Genomic DNA, 6,839 nt, shown 5'->3' on the forward strand with positions numbered 1-6,839 from the left:
CACATTTGTACATGTAAAGTATATACAAAAGTATAGAACAATTTTTTGGCATGACTGCATTTTTACCATGATCTATCAGACAAGGTCAGAAATGGAAATTTCACATTTGAGAGCATTTCTACTTTCAAATTTTCTATTAGGTAATATCCAACTTGTACTCTGTTTGGACTCTTGAAAATATGAATCTAGTTTATTTTATTCAATGTATTCTATATTACTTCAAAAGCCAGGGCATGTGAGTTGTTCACTAGTACAGTGGAAAATGTATGTATAGATGCTTAAACCAGTAATGGCAGTGCTATTTTCTTACATAACTAAAGTCTAGAAAAATGTAATTAGGTCTTAGGTTTAGAAAAGTCTGGGGAAAATGTAAATAGGTCTCATGTTCAGAAAAGCCATTGGAAAGAAAAACTTTTCTTTTTTTTTCTTTCTTTTTTCATCATGTTGTGTGTGTACTGACAACATGTTGCTATCATGTTCATGGCTGCAAATAGGCTTGTGAATCTCCAAGGGTTACATCTACATTTATTTACTCTTTTAAGTCCAAAACATTTATTTTAGCAGTCTGGCATTTCATAACCACCCGTCATGATTGAAACAGGTTGACACACATGATGCTGTCAGGGTATACAAGATCAATAGCCAAAGAGTTACAAAAAATAAATCCATGATTCTTAATCACAATCAGAAAAAAGAGTTACATATATCAAGAACTTCTGATGAATTGCATTGAAAAGAAGGTGTGCGCACATCATAATTTAAAGAGACACAGAAAGGGCTGCTGAAAGCTCATGAGAACCGTTTATAAAGCTGATGGTGAAGGAACAAGTTGTAACTGTGTCAGTATCCATTAGCTGAAGGGAGAGGTGAGAGGCTCAACCTCATTTTTGTATGCACAAGATGTACTGCTTATCAGAACACTATTGGCTTGTTTTAAATAACAGCCATAACCTGTGTTGGCTAATTCTCCTTTCTACACTCCTCAATTACCATCACCCGGATTTGCTATAAACCAACAGACATAATAAAATGCCTCGTTCAGAATAAACTTTATTGCGCAATTCAAAAGGGTGGATCAAAGCAACCATCAGTCCAGTAAATGCCCATGAAGGTTTATCTGAAACTGCTTCCCAAGGGACAGAAGGACAGACCTGAATAGCTGTGCTGCCTATATGGATAGGTTTAGCACTAGATATAGTGATTGTTGCACAGAAGAATCAGTGATAATGGGGGTTGTGGGTGAAGGAGGGACCATGGACCTGAAGGGTCTTCGTTGCCTTCTCTTCCTTCTTCATCCTGCTGGTCGTTCATCAAGAGGGTGAGGTTATCTCTTTGCAACTAAATGATGAGAGTGGAGTTCTTATAGGGAATCCTCATTTAATGTGTCCATCTCAGCTATAGCACCATCAAAGGCTTGTTTGGCTAAGAGACAGGCCTGTTCTGGAATTCTGGATCTCATAATAGAAAAATTAGGGGCCGGGCCAAACCAGATGGTTGAACACCATGCTCTCATACTGAAAATCATTGCAGTTCTTGATAAGGAACTTGTCAAGCAGAGCCAAGACATCATTGCAAACTGTCTCTAGCTCCTTCTAGGGTTTAACTTTTTCCAACTTCTTCTCATGGTTTTCTGCTCAATGCTACTAATAACCCTTCAAGAAGGTGGCCTGGCACCAACTACATTGTTGTAGGTCACAGAGAGTATAGTTCTATCTTCATTAGCAGTTCATTCAGCTCTGACACCACCTTCATGGTGGAGGCCATGTAATTGTAGCTCTCTGTCCATTCCACCAGTTGTGCCCACTGCAGCAGCTGATCTTGATCTGCCATATTGCTTTCTCAACTTGGCCTTGCCTCACATGCCTGCATAGCCTGCTTTCTTGCTCGCTCACCCTGGAACCTTTCTTTTGCTCTCAGTAATACTTGAAAATATTATGGGTCTCATTTCACAGGCAAGATAACTAAATTTGAGGAAAATAAATAAATGATTCCATTCCAGAAAGTAATTAAAATTCATACTTCTCTTATTCCATTATGTCCCTGCTACTTGGCCAGTTTCTGTGTGCATGTTAAATCAAGCTAAATATAGGTTTCGTCCATGAAAAAACCATCTTGCTTCTGCAAATAAAGTGTTATTAGAACATAAACACACTCATTCTTTTATGTATTTCCTATGTTGCTTTTGAATACATTGTAACACAAGAATGAATCATTAGGAGCACGTCATATAGACTGCTATCCCTAACATAATGAATATCTGGCTTTTTAGAGAAAATAAATACTAATTTCTATGTAAGGTACATTACATTGACTTCTGAATTAAAGAGAAAGATAAATATCACAAAATAGAAGCTCAAATAGTTACATTAAATGAGAGACCAAATCTTTTTGGTTCAGATTCCATTTCAGAGAACCTGAACTAAGGTTGAACCTGACCTAAGGCTGAACCTAACTAAAGTTAACTAACATTCCAGCTTCTAGGCTACCCCCATGAAGAGCTGTGTCTATCACCAGTTTCCAAGTTACACACACACACACACACACACACACACTAAGACCTGTGTCTAGCACCAGTTTCCAGGCTATTACCCAACAAATCTGCACCCCCAGGTCACAAGCCTGCCCCTGGAACTTTGCTTCCTAACAACTACCAATCAGGAAAAATGCAAAAGTTAAATTTATGATTTGGCTCCAAGCATCAGACAATTATGTTAAAGGCCATAATTGCCCTCCATTCAGATGTGTGCCAGGCTAGAAACCCCTTTCTTGTCTCTATAAATATTTGCCTGAAACTAAGCTTAGAGCTGACCCTCCCCATTCTCCTGCATCAGAGATGGTGATGTTGTCCAAGCTCAAGTTTGAATAAAGAGACCTTAATGCAATTACATTGGATTCAGCTCCTTGGTAGTCACTGAGGGAGCATGAACCTTTCCTGCCACAACGAAAGAAACAGTATCAAGAGGAAATTCAGGGATTATTGGCTGAAAAAAATGTATAGAATTAAAACTGATAGAAGGAAAGGGAAAGCTGTAATTTGAGCTTTTCTTTCCTCTGTATTTGACAAGAAAGGAAATCAGCCTTGAAAAGAACTTGGGTTAAAGAAACATGTAGCCAAGACTTAGGAAGCACTCAGAACTCATACACTGAAATGTGGCCCAGTCTTTGGGAGGTATGGTCTCTTCTGAACATGGCCCTCTTATGTCCTCTGTTCTGGTGGCTACTCCTTAAGGGCCAGGGGAGAAGAAATATCATTTGTTCCACTTCAAGACTAGAACTCAATGTTCTGGAAGGACACTCCATTTGTGGATACAACCCCATCAGTCTTACTTTCATTTCCTCCGGAGGACCAGTCCTGTATCTTGAAGGAAGTTGTACTTCTAGAGTAGAAAAATTCAATCTGAGACTTAGTTTTCCTCCTGTCTGTCCAGCCCAAACAGTTCTACACATCATCATCACTACCATCACACACAGGGCCTGTGTGCAGGGGAGACAGGATGATAACAAGAGGGTCCCATGGCAACTGCAGTGAAGTTCAGGGAAGCCTATCACAGTCCTCTCAGATTTCTTAGTGTCATGCTGGGAGGGAAAAGCCTGCCTTGGTAGACACTTCCATAATCCCACTGTAGAAACCAGCTGAATCCTAGCAACTGCAATGGAACCATTTCATTTGAGTCCTATGCACTTACATTATTAATGAGCTGAGAAAGAGGACAACTGTAATTTGAACGAAGGTGAGAAAGTGGGAAGTGACACGCACAGACATGTTGATCAAAGGAATAAAACATTTTATGCACATGGCCTATGATTTCTTACCTTAAATGACTCATTTAGAAGGGCTGGTTTGAGCTTGTGGAGAAGTGAGCCTGAGTGTATGACGCCTGTGGTGACGTGTTTTATAGTCCAGGTTGTGTTCTGAAAAGACATTTGGGAGGCAAGTCTTCTTATATATCCTTAATGATTGTAAAGTGTCAGGATTTACTGCATGAAAAATGTAGGCTATAAAAGCCAAGTGGTACATGCTCTTTCCCAACTGCTGTTTGCTCCTCTCTAATAGAATAAAGTCAAATTGTGGCAATATTCAGTCTAAAGTTGCAGTCAGAGAGCAATAATAGATAAAATACCCCTTAATGATGCAGTTATATGGGAGCTGTCCCATCAGTAACTCCTTAAGTATGCAAGCTTATTCCCCAGAGTGAACAAAGTACACAAAACTACATCTGAGTGGAAATTCTTAGCTAGGTAGGGGCTCTCCTCTATCCATGTGACCAATTTTGACAAGCTAGTGAATACTAATGGATAAAATACATCAAAGCAAAACACAGCAATAAAGACACAGGAGGGCCCTCCCATAACAGACCCACTTTTTTCTGCTGAGTCATACAGAGATTCACGAAATGGCTTCTATTTCTTTTCCTTACGTCTCTTGACGGAATATCCTTAATTTTACACTCTCATAAAATTAAAAAAAATTGGGAAATATAGCTATTATTGGTGACCAAAGCTATCTATCTTCAGCAGACTGCAGACTAGATACCATAAACTTTTGCCACTTAATGGCAGCCGATAAATAACATTTCTCCTTATTCTTTTACATTTTTATTTATTTTTTACTGGATATTTTCTTTATTTACATTTTAGATGTCATCCCCTTCCAGTTCTCCCATCCAGAAAGCCTCTATCCCACCCCTTCCCCTGCCTCTACGAGGGTGCTCCCTCAGCCACCTACCCACTCCCTGCTTCCAGCCCTGCATTTCCCTATACTGGGGCATCAAATCCCCAAAGGCCCAAGGACTGCTTCTCCCACTGATGTCCAACAAGGCCATCCTCTGCCACATATGTGGCCAGAGACATGGGGCCCTTTATGTGTATTCTTTGGTTGGTGGTCCTGTCCCCAGGAGCTCCAGGGGTTCTGGCCAGTTGATACCCTTATTCCTCACATGGAGCTGCAATCCCACTTAACTTCTTCATTCCCTTTTCCAAATACTCCACTAGGGAACCTGCACTCAGTGAAATGGTTGGCTGCTGACATCCACCTCTGTATTTGGCAGGCTCTGGCAGAGCCTCACAGGAGACAGTCATGTTAGGCTCCCTCCTGTCAGTAAGCACTTCCAGGCATCTGCAATAGCATCCAGGTTTGGCAACTGAATATGGGATGGATCCGGAGGTAGGGCAGTCTGTGGATGTCCTTTCCTTCAGTCTCTGCTCCACACTTTGTCTCCATATTTCCTTCTATGAGTATTTTCTTCCTCCTTTTAGGAAGCATTGAAGCACCCACACTTTTGTCTTATTCTTGCACTTCATATGGTCTGTGAATTGTATCTGGGGTATTCTGAACTTTTGGTTAATATCCAATTATCAGTGAGTACATACCGCATGTGTTCTTTTGTGACTGGGTTACTTCACACAGGATGATATTTTCTAGTATTGCCCACTTGCCTAAGAATTTCATGAAGTCATTGCTTTTAATAACAGGGTAGTAATGCATTGTGTAAATGTACCACATTTTCTGTATCCATTCCTCTGTTAAGGGACATTTGAATTGTTTCCAGCTTCTGTCTATTAAAATATGGCTGCTAGCCAGGTGATGGTGGTACAGACCTTTAATCCCAGCACTTGGGAGGCAGAGGCAGGCAGATTTCTGAGTCCAAGGCCAGCCTGATCTACAGAGTGAGTCCCAGGATAGCCAGGGCTACACAAAGAAACCCTGTATCAAAAAAAAAATTATATGGCTGCTATGAAGATAGTGGAGCATGTGTTTTTATTACATTTTGGACCACCTTCTCAGTATATGCCCAGGGGTGGTATAGCTGGGTCCTCAGGTAGTACTATGTCCAGTTTTCTGAGGAACTACCAGACTGATTTCCAGAGTGGTTGTACCAGTTTGTAATCCTACCAGCAGTAGAGGAGTGTTCCTCTTTCTCCACATTCTCGACAGCATCTGCTGTCACCTGAGTTTTTGATGTTAGACATTCTGACTGGTGTTAGGTGGAATTTCTAGGTCAGGTCGTTTTGATTTGCATTTCCCTGATGATTAAGGATGTTGAACATTCCTTTAGGTGCTTCTCTGCACCTCAGTTGATAATTCTCTGTTTAGCTCTGTTCCCCACAAGGTTATTTGGTTCTCCGGAGTCTAACTTATTGAATTCTTTGTATATATTGGATATCAGCCCTCTATCAGATGCAGGATTGGTAAAGATCTTTTCCCAATCTGTTATTTGCTGTTTTCTCCTATTGACAGTGTCCTTTGCCTTACAGAAGCTTTGCAAATTTATGAGGTCCCATTTGTCAATTCTTGATCTTAGACAAGACATTGTTGTTCTCTTCAGGAACTATCCCCCTGTGACCATGTGCTCAAGGCTCTTCCTCACTTTCCTTTCTATTAGATTCAGTGTATCTGATTTTATAGTGAAGATCCTTGATCCACTTGGATTTTAGCTTCCTGTATGGAAGATAAGAGTGGGTTGATTTGCATTCTTCTACATGTTGACCTACAATTGTACCAGCACCATTTGCTGAAAATGCTGTCTTTTTTCACTGGAAGGTTTGTCAAAGATCAAATGATAAAAGGTATGTGGGTTCATTTCTGGGTCTTCAATTCATTTCCATTGATCTACCTGCCTGTCATGTACCAATACCATGAAGTTTTTATCACTATTGCTCTGAGGTCAGAGATGATGATTCCTCCAGTTCTTTTATTGTTGAGAATAGCTTTTTGCTATTTTGTTTTTTATTCTTATTCCAACTGAATTTGAAAATTGCTCTTTCTAACTCTATGAATAATTGAGTTGGAATTTTGATGAGGATTGCATTGAATTTGTAGATTGTTTTCAGCAAGATGG

At 40.2% G+C, this 6,839-nt stretch overlaps 1 pseudogene; it reads right to left on the reverse strand.

The window, feature by feature from the left end:
• Positions 1–1,188: 1,188 nt before the first annotated feature.
• On the reverse strand, positions 1,189–1,830 carry LOC127675476 (14-3-3 protein eta-like; annotated as a pseudogene).
• Positions 1,831–6,839: the final 5,009 nt, after the last annotated feature.

The sequence above is a fragment of the Apodemus sylvaticus genome, chromosome X (genome assembly GCF_947179515.1).
Source record: "Apodemus sylvaticus chromosome X, mApoSyl1.1, whole genome shotgun sequence".
NCBI classification, from domain to species: Eukaryota; Metazoa; Chordata; class Mammalia; order Rodentia; family Muridae; genus Apodemus; species Apodemus sylvaticus.